This window comes from Sphaerodactylus townsendi, linkage group LG07 (assembly GCF_021028975.2).
Source record: "Sphaerodactylus townsendi isolate TG3544 linkage group LG07, MPM_Stown_v2.3, whole genome shotgun sequence".
Classification (NCBI taxonomy): domain Eukaryota; kingdom Metazoa; phylum Chordata; class Lepidosauria; order Squamata; family Sphaerodactylidae; genus Sphaerodactylus; species Sphaerodactylus townsendi.
Genome location: NC_059431.1, coordinates 116,880,097 through 116,900,205, shown reverse-complemented (window position 1 = coordinate 116,900,205; position 20,109 = coordinate 116,880,097). Strand labels below are relative to the sequence as shown.

General features: G+C 46.4%; 1 protein-coding gene across 19 annotated transcripts in view; it reads right to left on the bottom strand.

Annotated features, from left to right (window-relative positions):
- The window catches only part of ADGRL3 (adhesion G protein-coupled receptor L3), a 907,827-nt gene that overhangs the window by 494,297 nt on the left and 393,421 nt on the right, over positions 1-20,109 (bottom strand). The window lies entirely within an intron of this gene.

The window sequence follows — 20,109 nt, the reverse complement described above, 5'->3', positions numbered from 1 at the left end:
GTCAAACCCTGTCCTCCAGTTTAGATATGGCCACTCTTAATCAGTAGACCATAGGTGTCAAACTCGCGGCCCTCCAGATGTTATGGGCTACAGCTCCCATCATGCCCTCCCAGCATCATGCTGGCAGGGGATGATGGGAACTGTAGTCCATAACATCTGGAGGGCCGCGAGTTTGACACTTGTGCACAAGACCATGCTGGTTCTCAAAACACAGGGATACATTTCACATCTTGAAAACATGAGGTCCAACCTGAGAGTTCTGTCTTTACAACTTCCAGTATTTTTTAAAAGCAATTATCACATGTGCAAGACCATAATCTAGATTGGGTCCATGGTATGTGGGGAGAGGGGGCTTGGGTCTCCTTTGTGCTGTATGGAAATTGGATAATTCTTGGCTGACTGAGAAAGGCGTTAATGATATTATTATAAATATATGCACTGCAGAGTGCTTCTAAGTTGCTGACCAGTTTTCTCTAGTACGTACCCATTTCTGTGGATGCCAAATGATAAAGTATAGCCCAATCTCATCAAATAGAAGCTAAGCAGGGTTTGTACTTGGATGGGAGACCACCAAGGAAGACTTTGAAGAGGAAGGCAATGGCAAACTGCCTCTGGTTAATCACTTGCCTTGAAAGCAGAGGTGGGATCCAGCAGGTTCTCACAGGTTCCCGAGAGTAGGTTACTAATTATTTGTGTGTGCCGAGAGGGGGTTACCAATTGGTGATTTTGCCACGTGATTTTTGCCTTAGTTACGCCCCTCCTCTCAGCAGTAGCGCGCAGTACTTGAAGCAGTCCAGCAGGAGGTGCACCGGCATGCATGGCAGCCTGCGCCTGCGTCCATTCGTTTCCCACCCAAGGGCCGGCGCAGCGGCTGCGTCCTTGCCATAGCCCTGCCCAGGAATGCCCCACCCCCGGAATGCCCGCCCATGCCCCTGTTGTGCCCTGCCCAGCCCCACTGGCGCTACGCCACAGTTTGAATCCCACCACCATGGGAACCTGTGACTAAAATTTTTGGATCCCACCACTGCTTGAACGCCATATGAGGTTGCCATGTTAGCTGCATTAGACCCAGAGACCCACATCTCTCAGCTCGAATTCTCCTTGGCGATGAAGTTGGACATTACATTTATTCCCAGTAATGCTATAGTGCCAGGAGGGCCCCTGCCCTGAAGAACTCACATTGTAAAGCACAGAGGAAGAGAGAGAAAGATGACCAGCAAGCCTAACAAGTAAGAAGAAACATTCATTTCTTTAGGCATCAAGGACCGGTAAGGATCTCCTTAGCAGTCATTTCTGTTGCTTCGAAGCACAAAAAGCTGGCAGTTGAATCGAAAATGACGAGTCACCGGCCAGGGTTATTTCCAGCAGCCATCAAAGTGAACAGTCCCCTTTCGCGAGGGTGATCAAAACGGTGCTGCTACGTCTTGTCAAGCCTGGGATATTTTATGTGATTTTCAAAGGAAGCGAAACTGAGCGTTTCACATCAGCACCATGTTCCTTGTCACAAGCATTTCCACTTGGCGAGATGAAAGCCCGATCAGAAGCTTGGTAGATATTTTTCTGCTCACTTATCCACGGCACGCCTTTAGACACCTTGCCAAAACGTTGCTTTTCAGCATGTCGGAAAGCTCGCCGGTCTCCGTGCTGGGGGTGAAAACTTGGCCCCGCCAGCTAAAGGTCACAGATATCTGTCATTCAACTTCTTGTGTTTTTGTTGTGTGTGTGAGTTTACTAACTATAAAAGGGAGCAGAACCAGTGGCGTAGTGGTTAAGAGCAGGTGCATTCTAATCTGGAGGAACTGGGTTTGATTCCCAGTGGTTAAGAGCAGGTGCATTCTAATCTGGAGGAACTGGGTTTGATTCCCAGTGGTTAAAAGCAGGTGCATTCTAATCTGGAGGAACCGGGTTTGATTCCCCACTCTGCTGCCTGAGCTGTGACGGTTTATCTGAGGAATTCAGATTAGCCTGTGCACTCCCTCACAGGCCAGCTGGGTGACCTTGGGCTAGTCACAGCTTTTCGGAGCTCTCTCAGCCCCACCCACCTCACAGGGTGTTTATTGTGAGGGCGGAAGGGAAATTGTAAGCCCCTTTGAGTCTCCTATAGGAGAGAAAGGGGGGTATAAATCCAAACTCTTCTTCTCTTCCTCTACATGGAGATAAAATAAGACATCCTTTCTTTCCTGTTACACATCTACATTACTGTATGTTTGGTTACATCTTGCTACCTATCTGCTGTCTCGTGCTCGTGGTGGTGGCTTCGTCGTGTCTGCTCAAACAAAGAAACCGAGTTAACTTTATAACTTCAGATGTACAAGCGCACTAACCTGTAAACAATGGCTATCTGACTGACCAATAGCTAATCAATAGATCAGGTCATAAACAGTGACTCCAGTACCTTGTTTACACACCAACAGTTAACCCTTTACCAGAACACGGCCATACAGCCCGGAAACCACACAACACCCCAGTTAACCCTTTCTATAAATGAGTTGTGACAGACACGTGCAAAATCCCGACTGTTTCCCACTGATTCTTTTCATGAGAAACTCTGGGACCTAATCTGGTTTGAATGCCGCCTTGCCGGTTGACCAGGGAACCAAGCCGATCGATTGGCTGTATGCTGTTTGCTCACAAGCAGCAGAGGAGTTTTCTGTCCAGATAAGAGAGCTTTCCTCCCCTTCGCTCCCAGAACACCACCACAAAATCTTTCCGAATGAAAATCTCACTGAAAAGCCAGCTGTGCTCTTTCGGTTTGGATTGGTCGCTATGGATACCGCTCCAGTGTTTTTATTAAGGAGAAGAATGCCCTTATCTTCCGGTTCTCATCCCAAAAAAGGGCCTTTATCCTCTAGTTATTAGGGTTCTTTTTTTGTGTCAGGCCTACTGAATTGATCTGCAAGGTACATTATGGCGAAATATTAAATCCACATCTTTGGCATGTATTTTCCCAGAAAATGCCACTCTTACATTAACTCGCGTGTGAGGAGACTCGCTTCGGAGTAATTACTTATTGAACGCGTAACACAATTGAATTTCAGTTGCTTAATCACACCGCACATGTGTGCTGCTGACCCTTGGCTTCGATTTCAAAGCTATCACTGTTTAAGTTTCATTAACAATCAGGTCATTAAAGTAACAGCAGCCCACAGTTCACACCAACCAACCATTCATAGGGGAAAATAGCAAAGGGCCGCCAAATGTACAGGGTACGTCAGTCCGGAGGAGAGATCAGCGCGAGATTCTTTGTCGTGCAAAGTGGTTAAACGTGTTAAAACAAAATTTCAATTTAAAATGTGACATTTCTTCAAAGAAGGGGTTAGTGCAAAAAAAGAAAGAAAGTTGGCTATTCATTTATACGCCGCCTTTTAACTCGACATGATGTTATAAGGTGACCTGAGACTTGGCATCCAATTCTAATCAGACCCAGATGTGCTTGGCTTCTGTAAGGTTGCTGTATCGCGTGTCTTCAGACCACATGCTGGGACTACACTGAAATTAAACTCGAAAAAAACTCATGGGGAAACCGGGCCTTTGGAGAGACCAGCCGCTGAGTGTGGCCCCCCCATTCCATGGGTCCCCAATACCATCGGGGCTTATCCTTGGGATCCATGGGTCTTTAATATCATCAAGACCCCTTTCCTTCAAGGGGGATTAAGTTTGAGTGAGATGCCGATCTTGGGAAATAACTGCTGCTTTTATTACATTTATGGAAGTTGTATTATGATGATTTTATATATATGATTTCATGTTGTACACCGCCCAGAGCCCTTCAGGGATGGGGCGGTATATTAAATAAATAAATAAATAAATAAATAAATAAATAAATAAATAAATAAATAAAGAAAGAAAGAAAGAAAGAAAGAAAGAAAGAAAGAAAGAAAGAAAGAAAGAAAGAAAGAAAGAAAGAAAGAAAGAAAGAAAGAAAGAAAGAGTTTGCATCACTAAAGACAACTTATGAGCAATGGCAAAACGGACCTGGATACGGCTGCCTAATATTTTGCAGGTCTTGTTTCAAATACAATACACACTCTCAGAGAATCCAAGCATTCTTGACATGGCATCTACTTGTGGGAGCAGCAGTGGTGTAGTGGTTAAGAGCAGGTGCACTGTAATCTGGAGAACTGGGTTTGATTCCCCACTCCTCCACCTGAGTGGCAGAGGCTTATCTGGTGAACTAGATTAGCCTGTACACTCCAACACACGCCAGCTGGGTGACCTTGGGCTAGTCACAGCTCTACGGAGCTCTCTCAGCCCCGGAAAGGAGTTTGTAAGCCCCTTCGAGTCTCCTTACAGGAGAGAAAGGGGGGATATAAATCCAACTCTTCTTCTTCTTTTACTTGGCCCAATCTGCAGTAAAGCAAAGATGTATCTTCCTATGCACATTTGACATGTTGTATGCCTGTGACAGGGGTTGGAATGGTTCTTAAACAGACTGTCATGTAATGGGATTCCGTACTCAGGAAACAGCACGGCATAACTTTATCAGTTATTACTTAACATCCCAAGGACAACTGGGCAGATGAAGCATAGGCATTATTTTGTCCAACTAAGGCCCTTTTCACACAAACCTTTTAAAACATTATCAGGCAAGAAATAAAATGTTTCTTCCACGGAATTCCACGTTGTTTTTCTCCTGTACATTTCGAAAATGTTTTATTTCCAGCCTGGAAATGTTTTATCTGAAAGCCCCTTTACAATGATTCTTTTGTGTGAAATGTTTTCAAAACGTCTTCCCTTGCGATGTGGGCGTATTTAAAACGTTTCATCTTTCCTGCTACATTTCCCATACCCCTATATCAGTGATGGCGAACCTTTTTAAGACGGAGTGCCCAAATTGCAACCCAAACCCCACTTATTTATCGCAAAGTGCCAACCCGGCAATTTAACCTGAATGCTGAGGTTTTAGTTTAGAAAAAAACGATTGGCTCTCTCTTCCTCCGCCCCACCTGCTCGAGCAGGGGCCAGCATGCTCTTGCCTCCAGCAAGTCCTGGGTGCACCGCTCTGTGCCTCTCTAGCATCTCTGCCTCCTCTGCGCCCCCCACCTCGGGCAGCAGCCACCCGGAGCACAGGCACCAGGCCCGCCAGCCAAGTCATCCCTGCTCATTGCGGTGCACGCACGTCGTACTCAGTGGCCCAGGCCAGCCTAGATGTGTGTGTGGAGGGGGTGATTTTCCACCCTCCACATGATGAACTCTGTGTGTGTGCCCACAGAAAGGGCTCCGAGTGCCACCTCTGGCACCCGTGCCATAGGTTCACCATCATTGCCCTATATCATCCCCGAACTTTCCCCTTGGTGCCATTTTATTCTGTCACTCTGTTCCTGCTCACCTCTTTTTTTTACATCAGTTTGTGGGCTTTAATTCTTTTTGTTAAGTCTTTGAAGCATTGATTTTACACAGCAACAGAGAATCCGTCCATAGAGTCTTCAAAGCGCTGATTCTACAAATAGCCAAAAAAGAGAGGAGAAGCCCCTCACGGTGGCCATGAAACATTTCAAGGAGATGAGTACGAACAAACAGGACCAAAAACATTTTGCAAACGTTTCAGCTGACTTGTTCAGAAAGGGCCTAATTGTCTTAGAAGTACTCTATCGGGAAAGTTAGCACTGAGAGAGTTAATTTGAGTCAGGACTCACCAAGAACAATAACACAGACAGAAGAGTGCCTTTGGCCATGTGCACAAGATCCCCACCCCCACCCCAATATCAATGGGCAGCTCCAACTAGGTCAGGGGTCTGCAACCTGCGGCTCTCCAGATGTTCATGGACTACAAATTCTCATCAGCTAATGGGAATTGTAGTTCATGAACATCTGGAGAGCCGCAGGTTGCAGACCCCTGAACTAGGTGAATATTCATTTATTAGTCCAATCTCATCAGATCTTGAAATCTCAGCAGGGTTACTAGTTGATGGGAGACCTCCAAAAAAGTCCCAGTTTGCTATACAGAGGCAGAGAAATGCAAACCACCTCTAGACATTCCTTGCTTTAAAAACCCCAAGGCCTAAGGTCACCATGAATTGGAGGTGATTTGACAGCACCCAATTATTACTCTCTGACTTGCATGGCCCAGGTTAGAGCACACAAAATACAACCAAGCTTGCAGCCTGCACCACATTAAAATCCCTAGCAAATAAAACTGCCTTACAGCAAGCACCGAAAAATGGCACCTCTGTGTGCTTAGCTTTCTCCACCCTAACTTACAACTAACTTACAAACCCAAACATATCAACATATGCTTATAAACCCTTTGGTTCAATTCAACACCACGCCATCTGTGATTAATTTATACTATTAGGCTATTTTTGATATAATCATACTACTGGGTCCTTACAAATACAGACTGTTTGTGCTGGAGAGCAGGAAAAACCAGAAGAGATTATAGCTTAGTCTCCTTGTAACTTCTGCATGTACAGATCTTCTGAAGAGGAGTCTCCCATCTTTCAGAATCCTCCACACCTCTGGGGCATTTGGCTCCAGGTCATAGAGAATGGTCTTCTAACCTACAAAGCATAACCTATTCTCATATTTGAGCTTCTAGGTAGAGTGAGGGGGTGAAGGAATGCTGTGAAAAGGAAAACACACAAGTGAAAGTTTATGGAGGAGAATCGCCAGCATGGAATGATGCACCCAATCCTGAAAGACTAGGTGCCCTTCCGCACTGTAGGATTCGACCTTAGAGCAACTTGGGTCTGACCCGGGTACTCCGCACAGCCGTAGCGTCGGACTCGTGTCTGACTCGACTCACCCCCCTCTCGCCGTTAATTTTTTGAGCTCGACTGGGAAGTCGAGTTGACTGGCGAACTCGGGTTGCACTCAAGCCGAAGCCGGCGGAGTGCGGAATCTCCCTCGCCTCGACTCTGCCAGCCAGCCAATCACAGCACAGTATTTTGCCCATGCGCAAAACGGGAGACTCGTGGCAGTGGCAAGAAGCGCGCCTTAAAAAAAACCCCAGTAACAGCAGAGTTGAGCTCAGGTAACTCAGCAACCAATCGGGACGCAGCGCAGGGAGGTGGTCCTGCCCTCTGAACTTGGCTCCGGAGACACGAGTCAGCTGCTGTGCGGAGAATGGAGGAGTCGAGCTCAGGTAATGGATTTCCGGAGACACGAGTCGAACCTGAGTTGCCTTGTGTGTGCGGAGAGGGCCTAGTAGTCCACCATACCCAGCATGACTCTGGAAAGTTATCTCACCAGTGATAATCCCTGGAGGCACAGTTTATTAATTTATTTCCTAGCTTTCTCATTGCCAGTTGTGGTTCATAAATACACAAGGAAACCATGATACCATATCATTTGTACGGTACACTGTACATTATAGTACACCACAGTGTGGAGGAGAAATAGCTACCAGTTGCCTCCACAGATGCAGAACGAAAAGGACAATCAGTGACCTGCACGTTATTAAATGTGAGTAAGTCAAATCCCCTTTCTGTTGTCTAATAATTTTCTGGAAGTATCAGGGTCCCATGGAATTCACCCAATTTGATTAGTTCATCAAGCCCAAAAAGTAGGAAAGCATTTTCGTGGAGCCTTTCCAAAGCACCTTCACCTCTGTGCATTCCTGCATTTAATTGAAAGCCAACCTAAACAGCAGAAGTCAGGGTTTCATCAACAAAGCATTAACAACCGGTCACATTCTTTTATCCCCTAGAAGCCTCACGCTACAGGGAAATATTAAAAGATGCAAAGATCCTTTGAAATGTCTGAAATACTAATGACTCCCACTGTCCTAGAAGTGTCCGTCATCCAGGAGTGAGCAGATAGATCTCTCATAATCGGTTTCCTCTTTCTAACAGGACCCTTGACATCAACATTTCAAACTTCGAAGGAAGGAGCTGATGAAAGAGCCCATCGTAGGGACTCCCGGCCGGTCTGGGAAGTTCCAGAGTTCAGCAAGTGGCCCCACCTGAGTGAGAAGTTGGTCTTCATGAAACATTAAAGCCACTCACCTGGTGAGAAGCGGAACAGATTCATCTTTGGAGAGGCTGAATTATGAAAATGGTGACATTTTGAAAGTAGAAGCAGGGAATGCTAATGTGCTCTATGAGATACTCATTAGAACCAGAGCAGTATAGCATAAGACATTGTTTAGGAATATCTAAGAACCATAATAGTTTGGGGTTGGGTTGCAAATCCCACAACTTTAATTTAGAGCAGCGGTTCTCAACCTGTGGGTCATGACCCCTTTGGGGGTCAAACGACTCTTTCACAGGGGTCGCCTAAGACTCTCTGCATCAGTGTTCTCCATCTGTAAAATGGACAAATGTTAGGGTTGGGAGTCACCACAACATGAGGAACTGTATTAAAGGGTCGTGGCATTAGGAAGGTTGAGAACCACTGATTTAGAGGGTTGTTATTATATATACAAGGAACAGTTGAGGGATTTGGGAAGCCAAGACCAACATTCTACCTTCTGGATACCACATGTGCCTACTGGGCAATTAAGTTTGCTGAACATAGCCGTGGATATCAGGAGTTGGAATCCATTATCCCAGAGTAACAGGATGACCAGGATTGAAAGTTGAGAACATCTGTTTGACAGCTGATTGACATCTGGTGGAACTTCTGTTCCTCCTCTGCTGCAGGGTATGGGTAGAGGTGTGACATGAAGGGCAGAAGATAAAGGACTTTTGTCCCTTACCTATGTCTTGTCACCTGAAGCCCTAAGTGAGCAGGGCCAGCAGATCCAGGACTAACCCAGGATGTACTGTATTGTACTGATTTATTTATTGATGGAACTTATACCCCACACTACATGGAGGTCTCACAGCAACTTACAAAACCAAAAACAATGAAAACATCAGAAAGCTTCACACAGTGGTGGGATTCCACAGGTTCGCACCACTTCTGCAGAACTGGTTGTTAAAATGGTGTTTGTAAACAACCAGTTGTTAAATTGTTTGAATCCCACCACTGGCTCCACACCATATAATCATAAACACACTATCATAAAACCATCATAAAATAAACTTCTAGCATATTACCCATCCACATATCCTCCTCCACCCCAGACAGGCAGCTCTTCCAAAGAAGGCATTGGAAGTCAAAGGCCTGGGTGAAGAGGAAAGTTTTCACCAAATGCCAAAATCCATAAACGGTAGTAGGCTGTTTGTTTATGGACACCACGTTTTGGTATTTTGTAAGCAGCCAAATAGCCCAGACTGGACCGGGCTTGTCAGAGCTTGGAAGCACAGAAGGCTGGCCATGGTTAGTACATTGTTGGAAGGGCAACAAGGAATTCTTGGTTGCCATGCAGAGAAAGACAATGGCAAAGCCTCCTTTTCAAACTTCTTGCCTTGAAAATCCCATGGTCCTAAGGTCACCTTGAGGGGGTTGCGACTTGGTTTCGCTTGCATCTGTGGCAGGCATCTTCAGAGGTGTATCACAGAGAGAAGTCTGTTACACACTGTGTCCAGTAACTGTGACTGGATGTTAGGAACAAGATCTACCAGACCATGGAAAACCCACAACAACCAGTTGAATCCAGCCATAAAAGCCTTCGACAATACATTGAACACACAGTGTTTGCTTAGGTTGTCTGAATCCAAAAGATATATGTTTTGACATGGGGTGTCTTAGCTGTGCAGCTATTCTATTGTATCTTGTGGCTGAGAAACAAGTTAGGCTGCCAAGCTGTTAAATAATTTTTAAGAACTTCATAGCTGAGAAGGGATTTGTCCTTATCAATCCCAGACTAAGACCAATATCTACTCAAGGGATCACGGTGCCTTTCCAGTTGCAGGAATGCACGGGTAATACAGAGGTTCCTGGTTATCCAGGGCAAGGGCTACACAATTCCAAAATACAACCCAAACATAATCAATCATTCATTCTCAATGTCAGTCTGCCTTGTTGCTGCTGCCAATTGCGATCAAAATCAAACTGGTTTATACTTGTGATACCCGCTGCATCACAAACCCAGGTCGGAAAGCAGAGAGTTTAATTTGACATCCCGCCCTTTGCTGCAAGGGAGTTGCCACATAACTGCCCCTGTTCCATGGAATAATCCCCCCCCGTTGCAAAATTTGCGACTGTAAAATTCAGAGACGAGACAAATGTTTTTTCCCCCCTGCCTTTTGCCGGTTAAAAAAAGCAAGCTACAGAAAAATAAATAAATAAAGCTATGCCTGGCAGCTGAATGGAGCATTGTCTTCCTCCGGGGAAAATGCAAAAAAAAATCTTCAAGAATGTTCAGAATTTAAATGAGCTCCTGAAAGGGCCCTATTTCTATTCAGCATGTTATCAATATGCCACACATTTGGAGAGCTTCACAACGCTTGCCCAAACCTGAGGCTGCCCCATCCCTGATGGGAGAGGATCAGGGTCAACTGTGGGTCCAAACAGGTGACTGTTGTGGCCCAGTCCAGCATGTCTGGGGTCCCCTCGGAGAAGGACTCAGAGGGGAAGAGGACACAGCTCTGGCCCCCAGAGTCCCAGGTAATGCCTGCAGGCTCTGAGCCTCCTGCAGGATCTGGCCAAGGGACTCAGGCCGAACCTTCAGGAGTCTCTGCAGAACCAGATCCAGAGGCTCCCACAAAGCAAGCAGGCTGGTAGCCACAGCCAGGCCCAGCTCTGAGATTCCCCAGCCTCCTGACACTGAAACAGGGGAGGCCTCGCTCATCCCCTCCATCTCCAGAGCCCTGAGAGCAACACTTGAAAAACCGGTGGGCCAGTTTGCAGGATAGAAGGTGCAGCAGCAGGCTAGCAACTCTGGGGCAATCTGGTCTCAACGAGAAGTCTGTGCAGGAGCCAGACTGAAATAACGTGGCTGCTTGAGATTTTGCACTGGTGGGTGGGACATTTGGTATACATGGGGCTGGAAGCCAAGCTGTGTTGTGGCAGAATCATTGCAGTGACTTGCAAGCCCCTGTGTGGGCGATTCCGCACACAGGTTCGACCCAGTTCCCTGAGAAGGGTACTAACCTAGGTCGAAGCCATTGTTGTTCCCCACTGCAACCAGCTTGATCCCAGCTCGGAGGGCGGGATCATCCTGTGCCTCTTCGCCACTCCGTTCCAATTGGCTACTGTTCTACAGCCACGTTCCGTCTATCCCCACACACGTTATAAAAAAAACTGCCACAGGAATGGAGGGACGAAGGTCCGTTTTTTGATTGGCCAGCTGTACGCATGCCTGAAACACTCAGCTGTGATTGGCTGAATGGGGGACTCCTGGCACCAGAGATTCCGCACTTTACTGGAATCGAGCTGAGTTTGAGCGTGGTTCCCTGAAAAAGTAGTAGTTCCCAACTGGAGTAGTTCCCAATTTGACCGTTACACAGGGCGAAGCTGGTACAAAACTACATCGATCCCAGTGGTTGTGCGGAGCACTTAGGTCGAACGCAGCTCGAACTTAGATCGATAACGCAAGTGTGGAATCGACCTGTATGTTCCTTGTGCCTGAATCCAGTTTTGGTCCTGCTCTGGACTCGGTGCTTTTTCGCCCTCTTGTACTTGGTGTTTGATTCCACTAAACTCCTGACCCAGCTATGAGCTGCTCTGGACTCTGCTTGGGAAGGGCCTGTCTGCGACCGTGACATAATCAGGAAGACCCATGCTGACATGGAGGAAATTCAATTAATAGAGATGCTATTCAAAGACACACTTGGAAAAGTAGAACTGAAATAATGCGATAAAAATAACCACATCCCCAACCTTGAATCAATCCACACAAGCATGAGGGCTTCATGACAAACAGATTTGATGGGCAGACATTTTCGAGAACACCATTTATTCATTCATGTTTGGCAGCCAGGACTTGCTTCGTGAACTCTTAGTTAATTGTTCCTTGTCGAGGGTGGGGAAAGCATCCAATTATTTTAGTGAACTTTAAAAACCTGGAGGATTAATCAATGGCGGTTCAACTATGAATGAACTGCAAAGGGAGGATATGATAAATACACAGACAGGACACATCTAGAATGCATATGGAAATCGGCCATTCCAATGGAGGGATCACAGTTCCGCCCGTGGGGACACACTCCAAAGCTGTCTTCAATTATGCCCAATGTACTTATGGCAAGTTGGGCGAGGGGAGCACCCTATATTATGGAGAGAAACATATCTTACAATGACATGCCTCCGAAGATGCCAGCCAAAGGTATGGGTGGATGGAATATTAAGAGCTAGAACAGGGGTCTGCAACCTTTAAAACCCAAAGAGCCATTTGGATCTGTTTTCCATGGAAAACAAAACACTTGGAGCCACAAATACTTTTTGACATTTAAAATGAAGATAACACTATATATATATCCTTTACACTTTGTATAAACAATTAAGGTGTGTTATGAAATCCATGAAGTGCTACATCGCCATCATCAGCCAACCAGGCAGCTGGGACAGGAAAGCCGTAAGTGGCTTGGGATAGCTGTCTCGAGCTGTGCCTCTCTAGGAACAGGGACTCTTTCCCATTAACCCTTAGGGCGACTCTCTGAAGGAGGCTGAGAGGACCCAAGCCACGTGGAGCCACAGTACAAGGACAAAAGAGAGAATATTCCTTTCTAATTCCCCACTGCCTGCAGACACAGGAGAAGGTTTTTTTTAAAAAAAAAAAAATCCTATGGGTGCAGTTGAGATCCCAGAACCGAAAGGACATCCATCCATAATAAAATATCCCCCTCTCCCCTTAAAACTATTCCTTTGTGTATCAGAATATTAATAAAGGAGGAAAATATCAGAGGGATTTTTGTGAACACAGGGCTAGGTTTGAAGGGATTTCCATTTGTGTATTGTTGAAGGCTTTCACAGCTGGAATCAACTGGCTGTTGTGGATTTTCTGGGCTGGTGGCTGTCATTTTTGATCATCTGAATCTATGACTGGCATCTTAAGAGAATGCCTTGCAGGAACGAGGATTTTGGCCCACTGAATGTAATGTTCTCTTTCTGAGGCAGCATGAAATGCCCCCAATCCTGTTCCTGGGGGTGTCTGATGTAACCCTGAGCCCCCTAACCCTTGGAAAGAGAAGGCAGCAGCCCTGTTACAGGGCTCAGGGAAGAGCCAAGTGGGTCTGCATGAGCCATGTAGGAGAAGAGGGGGGAAAGGACAGCCAGTACTAGCTTCCTATGAAGTAAAGGCCTCCTCCCGATAAAGTCCTCCTTGGGAGAAAGGACCAACTCTGGAATGACCAGGGCCCCATGTGAAGGAAGTGAGGGAGGCAGCAGTTGGTCAGGGCCAGCAGGAAGGAGAGTAGTTAGCCAAGCTTACAGTTTCCACAGCCTGGAGTGTCTGGGGATGGGGCTGCCCTCCAGTACCCAGAAGCCCTTCTCACACCTCTCCGTTACATGGATGCCCATTTGCAGATGGCAGGACACCCTGCAACTGGCCAATTGTGCCCCTGGACTTACCTGTGAACAAAGGTACCTTGTGGACGCCAGGAGAAGCTGCAGGGAGCTGGCAGGAAGGCCTGCGAAGTAAGACTCAGCCTCAGTACTTCCCCAGAGCAGGGCAGGACTGACACAGCCCTAACCAGGCTACAATCAGCAGGCTCCAGCCTTTCCTCAGAGTAGGTCAGGGCCTGCACAGCCCACACCAGGTTGCAATCAGGGGGAGAGCCAAGAGGACTATGGGGGGGCAATCACAAGCTGACAGGGCTTGACAGACAGCCTGCTGGACATTGATAGTCTGGAACATGGAAAACCAGAGTGGAGAGGAAGCCTTTTGAGAGGGATAAAAGGAGGGCAGAGGAAGGAGCACAGGGGTAGCTGATAGGTGAGACATGGAGAGGGCTGTAACTGTTTGAAGCGGAAATAAACTCCTTCTGAATATAGAACCCTGTGATCTTTGTCTCTGTTGTTGTGCTGACCAGCCACAAGGGTTTGAGCCTATCCTGCAAGGATGGCAGAGAGGAGCAGTGCTCAGATGGAGACCCCCAAGCCTCTTGGTTACTAGAACGATGACTTTCCTGGCCAAGTCTGGAGGCTGAACCCAGCCAACATTTTTCCTGTTGAGGATATGGCCAAACTTTAGCATAGAGACTTCTCACATGCCACAAAGACTGCCCTTCCATCCTGCATGAACAAAGAATGGACAGACAAACAGATACGCACACGTATAAAAAGGGGGGAAGTGAGCTGATTGTGATATAAATTGCTTGTACAAATGATGGCAACTGCCATTCATTACAGTAGCATGGAACTAACTTGAGTGACCATAAGCCATCTCCCTAAACCAGGGGTGGCCAACCTATGGTGCTCCAGATGTTCATGGACTACAATTCCCATCAGCCATGCTGGCAGGGGCTGATCGGAACTGTAGTCCATGAACATCTGGAGTATCATAGGTTGGCCACCCCTGGCCTAAACCAATCCTTTCTCTGACTACAAAATCGCAGGGTGCCTAGTTTGGCCAGCTGCTCACCTGGAATAAGTAGTTATTCTCCCCAGGCAGAATAACTAACTGCAAGAGTGACCTTAGAAACTTCTGTCCGCTGTGAGGTTATATGGCTTCCATGCACAACCTCCTGTTGATAATCCCACCCTCCACCCCCTGCCAAGTTCCCATTCTGTATAGCCCCCAGCTCTGAATTTCCACACATCTCAGCCTTTCCTCCACCCTTAAAGAAATGGCTCTTCCATGTTCCTGCACCCATCCATGACAGACTTGATGATCAAGGCAGAACAACTCCTTCAGATGGCAGAATGACGGGTTAGCAACATTTCATCCCCATGTGAAGGGTCCCTCCACAGGTAATAATTAGCAGCCGCTGTGTTCAGCAGAAAACGTTCTGCAGAAATGAAAACAGGAGCAGTTTCAACGTTTCTTCCAGCACACACACACACAGAGAAGAAGGATGCAGGAGATGGATTTTTGAGCCATAGCCCAAGAAAGCTCTTTTTGTGACACTCTATACACAACTCTTTTGGGGGGGGGGCAATCAGTGATACTGCACAGCCGCCGTTCTATGACGGGAGCCACCAGGAAGAGGCAGGAGAGAAGTCCTTCAGAGGACGTCCAAAATGGCCTTCAAAATCGGAGGCAGTTCCTTTTGAACAACCTGTCGGAGTTATCAGAAACAGTGACAACTTGTCAGTCATACCACAGGGCCACTGTACTTTACAGGCGCTGAATAAAACAACAGCCGCACCAAGTGTATAAAAAACAGACCTTTGTTGTATTAAATCGTGCACTCTAAAGTGAAATTTCATTGTACACGAAACCAGTACATCAAAAAGGAAAGCTATCTTTTATTTTTTTTACAATGTTCTTGTCACTAGACGTTAACAAGACTTGACGGTTTGGCCAGGAAGAACTGTTTGAAAGGGGATGCTCCACACCTTCTTCTCTTACTTCCCAGTAAATGCTGCCAAGGTTATCTCCAACTTTCCACCAGCAAAATGAGCTGATTTATGGGGACTGCTTCTAAAATGATGGTTTAGTACAGCTATCTCAACATTCATTCTCAACAGAGGAGTGTATTCAAATAATGGAAGCATCCACATACGCTGCTTTGCCGCGCCTGTCCCTTATCCAGGTATTACTGTAAAATTTGTCTCTGCAAATCATGCATAAACAGAGGTTTTTACAATGGTTGTCAGGGGGCGTTTCCCCAATCTCCACGATCCCCTCTATGCCGCGCGCTGATCCCTGGCGTGCGCCTGGGCTCTGCGCGGGGTCATCAAAAGGCGCCGTTTACAAGAGTGCCAGGGATGCTGCGCGCTGAGGGGGTGCAACAGCGGCAGCGTCGGGGCGGCTGCGCTGTCGCAGCCCCTGTCATGGGGAGTGCTAGGGGACCCCGCGCTACTTGAGGAGAGTAGCACAGGGCTTAAGGTAAGTGGGGAAAGGCCTAGGATCCTGTTGAGGTGTGGGGTTGCAGAAGTGGCATCGTTTGGCCCTCTAAATTGCCAAACGTTCTTGTTTCGCCTGCTGTAGTTCAGTCCACTGACATTCAAGCATCTGCAAGAATAGTTACTAGTCCCTCTGATCCTCCACTGGCAGCTGCCGCTATTGAATTCATGGAAACCCTTTTCATTTGAAAGAGGGCAGAAGAAGAAGAGTCTGGATTTGCACCCTGTCTTTCTCAACCATAAGGAGACTCAAGATGGCTTACAAACTCCTTTCCCTTCCTCTCCCCACAACAGACACCTTGTGAGGTAGGTGGGGCTGAGAGAGTTCCAAAGAACTGTGACTAGCCCAAGGTCACCCAGCAGGAATGTAGGAGGGAGGAAACACATCTGATTTGCCAGATAAGCCTCTGCCACTCAGGTGGAGGATTGGGGAATCAAACCCAGTTCTCCAGATCAGAATCCACCTGCTCTTAGTCACTACACCACGCTGGCTCACCAATAATATGCCTTGCCTGACAAAGAACATGCCCGCTTTCTGGGAAGCTCTGTGGAAACCAGAGAAAGTCCCCATGGGCAATGTGTTGGGGACCCCTGGTTCAGGTTGTTGGGTTAGGAGACAGGAGAATTCACAGCTTGCCCACAAGGATCCTGGGGCATACATAACTCAAGCAACCCAGTGATCATGAGCATACACCAACAGTGGTTGCCACCCGCCATGCTGAATGTTACCAAAGCGTGAATGGAAAACTATACGCTCATTTATACTAGCCAGTTTGAACAGCAAAATATGAATGAATGAATGAATGAATGAATGAATGAATGAATGAATGAATGAATGAATGAATGAATGAATGAACGAATGAATGAATAAGAAGAGCCTTGTTGGATAAGACACATAGTCTGTTTAGTTCAGCATCTCTCTCACTCATAGCTAACCAATTATTCTGGAAACCAATGATCAGTGTAAACTTCAGAAGTGCTTGACTCTATTGAAATTTGAGCATCTGAAAGAATAGTTACTAGTCCCCCTGATCCTCCATTGGCAGCTGCTGCTATTGCATTTATGGAAACCACTTTCACTTGAATGAGGGAAGAAGAGGAGGAGGAGGAGGAAGAGGAGGAGGAGGAGGAGTTTGGACAGATTTATGTAGAAGTCAATCTATGGCTACCAATCTTGATCCTCCTTGATCTGGGATTGCAAATGCCTCAGCAGACCAGGTGCTCGGAAGCAGCAGCAGAAGGCCATTGCTTTCACATCCTGCATGTGAGCTCCCAAAGGCACCTGGTGGGCCACTGCGAGTAGCAGAGTGCTGGACTAGATGGACTCTGGTCTGATCCAGCAGGCTCTTTCTTATGTTCTTATGAAATCAGGTATTGAATTCAAACACGTTTTTAAAATGTTGGGTCAGCCTTATAGATCAGTCAGTCACCAAACTCTTTCCCACATGGTTTTAAGTTCAGACTCGTCCACTATCAGTTTTGTACTAAGAAAGCAGAGTTGAGAAAATCAAAAGGAATGTACAAGACCAATCTATAACCAATCTATTTTCTTGAGCCACGACAACCATGACAGATCATTTTGCAATGTGTGGTAAAACAAAACAGTCTTATTATGGCAACTACATGGTTTCATAATACATTATTTTCTGCTCGAGTAATATTTATGAGGCCCAACTAGGGATGTCTGAGGGAAGAGAAACACAAAATATTGGACAATGATCCGTGAGAAAGCACAGATGAGCCTTTTTGGAGCTTATGCCAAAAACCGTGTGTCAATATCGCTTTATGATCTTTGAGTTCTTGCCCCTAATTATACTTGTGCCAAGATTAGAGGTGGCCGCATGTGGCTGGATTGCACATGGAACTTCATTAAACTGTGACAGCATGCGCTGTCACGTCACTTTTACATCATGTCAGGACCATTCTCACTTGATGGCAAACCTGTGTAACGTTCTTAGGAGCATTTGGGGGCAGCCACTAAGACGGAGGGTCAAACTGGTTGTGACAGTGTCCTCAGGTCTGACCCACAGATGGTATCATGTCTAGTTTGGCCCTGGAGCAGAGCTGGCTTCACGTGGCATGAAGAAGAAGAAGAAGAAGAAGAAGAAGAAGAAGAAGAAGAAGAAGAAGAAGAAGAAGAAGAAGAAGAAGAAGAAGAAGAAGAAGAAGAAGAAGAAGAAGAAGATATGTACAAGGATATGTACATATTATGTACAAGGACAATTATTGTACATATGTACAATTATTGTACATATTATGTACAAGGATATGTGGAAGAAGAAGAAGGAGAAGGAGAAGGAGAAGGAGAAGAAGGAGAAGGAGAAGAAGGAGAAGAAGAAGAAGAAGAAGAGGAGGAGGAGGAGGAGGAGGAGGAGGAGGAGGAAGAGTTTGGATTTATATCCCCCTTTCTCTCCCGTAGGAGACTCAAAGGGGCTTACAATCTCCTTGCCCTTCCCCCCTCACAACAAACATCCTGTGAGGTAGGTGGGGCTGAGACAGCTCCGAGGAACTGTGACTAGCTCGAGGTCACCCAGCTGGCGTGTGTGGGAGTGTACAGGCTAATCTGAATTCCCCAGATAAGCCTCCACAACTCAAGCAGCAGAGCTGGGAATCAAACCTGGTTCCTCCAGATCAGAGTGCACCTGCTCTTAGCCACTGCTCTTCGCCACTACGCCACTGCTGCTCCCTTGAACAGAATGCACACGGCTGCCTGGGGTTTGTGTGCCAGTGGTAACATTTCCATTAATTCAGCTCTTTTTAAAATAATCCTCTGCAGAGGGAAACACCAGAACCATCCGCAGCTGACTGTCCTACAGGTATTTCAGTTGGACGGTACATCCTAATGCATAATTTAAACTCCTGGCCTCTCTGAGTCCAGCCTTTTCCAACTCTGAAATAAACAGCCGTCCTCCACTCTTCTTTATGGTCTGCTTTCTGACAGTTTAATTCAGTCAGATTTATATCCTGCCCTATTGCTAGTGCTCTGAGGAATCTGAGCAAATATTTACTATTTTACAGTTTGAAAATGTAAAAAAACGGGAAAGAAAGAGAGCTCGGTCTCTGCTCTGCAGGGAAGGGGTTTGCTTTCAACAACCAGCTACCGGACAGCTGCCAAGATAGGGTAGAGTTTTCCCCACTGAGAAAAGACAACAGGAAAGATCTGGACAGCCAATGTCCTCTGGTCGACGAGAGGCCCTTCTAGCGGACCTTGCTTTTATCTCCTGAGCCGAACTGCTTTCAGTTTCCTCTCTAGAAACCCAAACATGCTACATATGAGATAATGTCTGTTTATTCTGCTGTTCTTGGTCACTGACCAATCAAATCAAAGTTTTATTTACGAAGTCTAATAATTAGAAAATACATAAAACAAATGAATTACATTTTTGGACGTTTGATCACAGAATTATACCGAATATACCTAATTTAACCTAAAAGCAATACGATATGCATCTAATTTAATTTAAAAGCATTTTAGAAGTTTCAGTTTTGTACCATTAAAATAATGGTGAAATCTATGAACTATGATCCAGAACTTAGCCGACAACTTAGTCAATTGCAGTGATTTTTCAATGAGAAGTTTGCAAATTGTTGCTGCCTCAGAGAGACCAGTGGCCTAATACAAAGGTGGGGGGGAGCTCCTGCGAGTGGCGGGCCCTCACGCTGATGTGTTTGCCCCCTCTGCTTGTGCAAGGAGCACCTCCATTGGTGGAGAGAACAAATACGCTAGAGTCTGGCCACCCTACAGTGGTGAAATCTGGAAGTGGGCACCGTCACAGAGTTACACTGGCATCCAAGTGGACCCCAGCCATAGGGGGATGGGTCCTGGTTTTGGGCCGGGAATACCATGGCCAGGGTCTTGGAATTAGTGGTGTAACTCCACTGAGCCCTACAGAGGACTTTTCAGTTGGTTAGGGTTTTGTGTACAGTTCTGGGCACCGCAAGCTGGAACGGGTCCAGAGGAGGGTAACCAAAATGATAAAAGGTCTGGAGTCCAGGCCCTATGAAGAGAGGCTTAGGGAGCTGGGGATGTTTAGTCTGAAGAGGCAACGGTTAAGAGGGGACATGATAGCTAGGTTTAAATATTTGAAGGGATGTCATGTCGAAGAGGGAGCAAGCTTGTTTTCCGCTGCCTCAGAGACTAGGACATGGAATAATGGATTCAAGGTGAAGGAAAAGAGATTCCACTAAACATTAGGAAGAATGTCAGGGCTGTTTGACAGTGGAATTCACTACCTCGGAAAGTTGTGGAGTCTTCTTCTTTGGAGGTTTTTAAACAGAGGTTGGATCAACATATGTCGGGAGTGCTTTGATTGTGTGTTCCTGCATGGCAAG